Genomic DNA, 3,999 nt, shown 5'->3' with positions numbered 1-3,999 from the left:
GTACATTTACTCTTTGTAGGTACAACAATAAGCCTTCTCGGTGCGCAGAATAACGGAAGAATTCCTTTCATCCTTCAATGCATGGCTTCGATCGCGTGAATTCCAAATCGCTTGTGTTGGTCCACCTAAGGTCTTTTCTTGTTATCTTGTATGCCTTATCCTTTTGAAATTCTTTCTTTCTCGATTGCGTTGCTTTGCGATGTTTCAATGATGATACGTATAATTCACCGCATCTTCTAACTAATCATCGCAAGGCACTCTTTACTTTTAATAGCCTCTTCAAATTTTGAAAGTCTTAAGTTTTATTTTGTGCAAACCTTTGTTCAAACATTTATTACCGCATTCTTGTAATTTTGTTTTTAGCTTTGCGGTGAGAACACTACCAACCTCTAAGTTTGGGGGTGGCAACGGTCTCGGAGAATTGCGATCATTGGATTGCGACCATTGAAAAAAAAAAGTGAAGCGAGTTTTTGATAATAATAACTCCACTGTCAATGAAATGGGGAAACCTATGCTGATAAGAGTTAAGTTGTGAAAGGCACTTGCTCGTAGTTGGCTGTCCACATGACACACGTGAGGGTAAGCCAAAACGAAGGTAAGTTGCCAGGATCAACGCATAAGCGCAACTCCTCTGTCCAGCGTAAGCCGAAGTAAGCAAGACAAAAGTTGAGTTGAATATGGAACGCAACCAAAGTTGGATGCCCGCATGACACACGTGGGGGTAAGCCAAAACGAAGGGCATAGCCAAGTTCAACGCCATATTCGAATAAGTCATCACAAATTTTTGAAGTTTTGACGAACGCATTCTCAAAAGCTAAACACAAAATTGCTGTGAATGAGTAATAAGTTTTTTAGCAAAGGCTTGCCGAATCTAAGCTTAGAAAAGATCTTTTTGAAGAAGCAGCCAAAGTGGAGGAGAACATTGTGGTGATGGTCAGAGGCATGAGGAAATTATATTCTGAGAAGCTGGTCATCGCAAAGGAAAGCATGAAGATGAGTTAGAATTTCTTGAGTATAATGGCATGCTTGAGGACAAGCATGATTTTAAGTTTGGGGGTGTGATGACATGCATAAATGCATGTCATCTTAGACCTTTTACTTAGAATTATGAAGGTCGTTAAGCAGAATATGCGACAATTATGATAGGAATTCACGAGAAAATGAGCTTGCGGCGATCAACATGTTGAATCTCAGCTAACCCATTATTATGCGTTATTATGCGTTCAAAGTTCTATTTTGTAGCTAATGCAGGAAGTGGACGCAAACGCAGAAACCGAACCACCACATAGATGACCACATGCGGAGAAACTCTCCATCGCAAGGCAAACGCATTCGATCAACGCATGGATTTGTAGTAATCAGTCGTATGTGTCCATCACATGGGAGTTGCGCTCATCAGGCGATTGCGGTCATCGTGTAGAGTTGCAGTATTAAGCGAATGCAGTCACTGAATGATTGCGGATGCGATAATGTGTACTAATAGGATCAACGCAAGGTAGGTGGAATGAATGCATCAACCCATCTACCTCAAGCAAATCAAAAGCTGATGTTGACATTTCACCTACCATGCCGTTAGTAACAGAGGTTCAGAAAAGAACTAATGTGCCAAATGTCAGAATCAAAGCAGTCCATTAATGCTGTCAGCAGTCCAAGCTCTATAAATAGAAACCAATGAGCAGAAATTCAAGTTATCCAGGGTTTTCGCCCAAGGTTAGAATCTAAGGTTTTCGCCTGAGGTTTGTCTAGGGCAGATTCTTGTGATCTAGACAAAATGCATGAGAAGACGTTTGAGAGTTCTTCACCTCCCTCATCCATTCTGAGTGACGACCGGAGCCTTCGATCGGAGCTAGATCTCGGGAGAGTTAGCTCTACCACCCATCCAAGGCACCACTGACAGCCTTGACGCACATTCGCTGGAAGCAAATCTTTACTTCCAGCCGGTCATTCTATTTCCCTTTCTTTTCGACATTTTATGATTAAGGAATTAATACAATGTGTTTTCAATGCATTTCCCTATTTCCTTCGACTCCATCTCCATCTTCTTTACTTAGTCATGTGGATTAGGGATATGAAGCATGTAGCAACCTACCGAGAGGTGTGCGTTGCGTGAATGTGTGAGTAACTTTATTTGCTTAGTATGAAGCTGTGGCAATGCATGTCTATAGGTTAATGCAATGCTTGTCTATAAGTAGAGTCAGGAACAACCAACTGCTCGGGAGGGTAAGTGGTTGGTCGCATTAAGCAATGTATGCATTGTTCACTAGAGATAGGAAAAATCTTAGGTCAGTAGAGTTCATGCGGTTACCTTGTCCTATGAGCGAGTCTAAAACCCAAATCTAAGACTCGAGAGAGCGGATTGGAACGCATAGGTAAGAATGGGGAACTTAGGGATAAGTTCCGTTTGCTATTACACAGCGTATGCACCCTACAGATAGGATATTGCATGCGTCCAGGAAGTAGGATGAGGTGTTATGCGGCAACCATGCTCATGCGGCGAGAGCTAGTGAGCGGGTTATGGAGATCTAGGCAGGCATAGTCTTCTCGACAATATCGCAGATACACCGCATACGTCCTAGAGTTAGGTTCATGTGTGTGTGTGGCATGATTGCATAGCTTATGTTGACTAAGGTTGCCCTTACGATTACTCTTAAGGGTTGCAAGGAATTCATCTCCACATTTCAACTATTTTCCCATTCATTTATTTCATGTCAAGAGTTGTCATGTCTCTACCTCTCATGCATATTCTCATTGCGTTGTCTGTTAGCTAGGAGTAGGAGTAGGATTAACTTAGCAACCCCTCCAACATTCTTTTATTCAATCGCCACAGGCACATTACCGCATTCATTTTGCTACAAGTTCCTGTGTTCGACCTCGGATCACCCAAGAAACTTGTGTTCGCGTTATACTTGGTGTGAACGCAAGAAAACTTGTGACAGGATGCATGGTCATCGCATATATTCGTTAACGAATTATCATTCCAACACATGACCATTGACGCATGACTATCAATGCATATCTTAAGAACATGCATTGCATATCGCATCCAAGGGATTTTAGTTGTCGAGTAAATTTATTTCTAATCTACCGTCACCAATATCCAGGTAGAATCTTCATTCTCCGCTATACATGTTTCAATATCTAGTAACTCTAATTAACTTGTTTTTCTTTTTCAACTTTCTTCTCGGCAGGATATTTAGGGCAATTTCTTTTCCAATGCCCATTTTCGTTGCAATGGAAACATTTTCCTTTAACAACTACTTTCTTCCCTTTCTGTGTTGCTGAAGCCTTCCCTTTCCCAGTTTCCTTCTTTTTCTTTTGAATACCTCTATTCTTGGAGAAAGAAGGGCCAGATTTCCTCCCAGGAGACGATTCTTTCTGGGGTTTCCTCCTTGAGGTGGAAGCAACATTTGCTTCTGCCTCTAAACCTTTATTTTTCAAAAAAGATTCGCAAATTTGGAGTTTGTTGAGAAAAGTTGTCAGGTTGTACTCTATCTTATTCATCATAGCATTCGTTTTGAATTGCAAAAAGCTCATTGGAAGAGACTGTATGATGAATCCAACTTGACTCTTCTCATTCATAACGGCTCTATTCACTTATGCAATATTGAAGTGAACCATCATGTTCAAAACATGTTCCTTTATGGAGATTCCTTCCTTCATTCTGCAGTTGTAAACGAATTTAATTGCATCATGCATGGCAGATGTGGACGGTTTTTCAAACAAGCCCTACAAAGAGTCCATGATCTCTCTTGCAGTAGCTAACCTCTCGTGTTTCTTAGATAGTATATCAGATATGCTGGCTAAAATATAAACTCGAGCCTTCTCATTAGCTTTGACCCATCTGTCATACGCATCCCAAACTATTCGTTTTGCATTAGGACTAGGGGATGGAGGACACTCCTCCGTTAAAACGAATCGGAGATCATCTATTACCAGTATCGTATTGTTATTCGATTTCCAAGTTCCGTAGTTATCGTTGTTAAGTTTTTCTGAAGCTAG

This window comes from Benincasa hispida, chromosome 8 (assembly GCF_027475165.1).
Source record: "Benincasa hispida cultivar pf3 chromosome 8, pf3_genome.v1.1, whole genome shotgun sequence".
NCBI lineage: Eukaryota > Viridiplantae > Streptophyta > Magnoliopsida > Cucurbitales > Cucurbitaceae > Benincasa > Benincasa hispida.
This window is presented reverse-complemented; position numbering follows the sequence as displayed.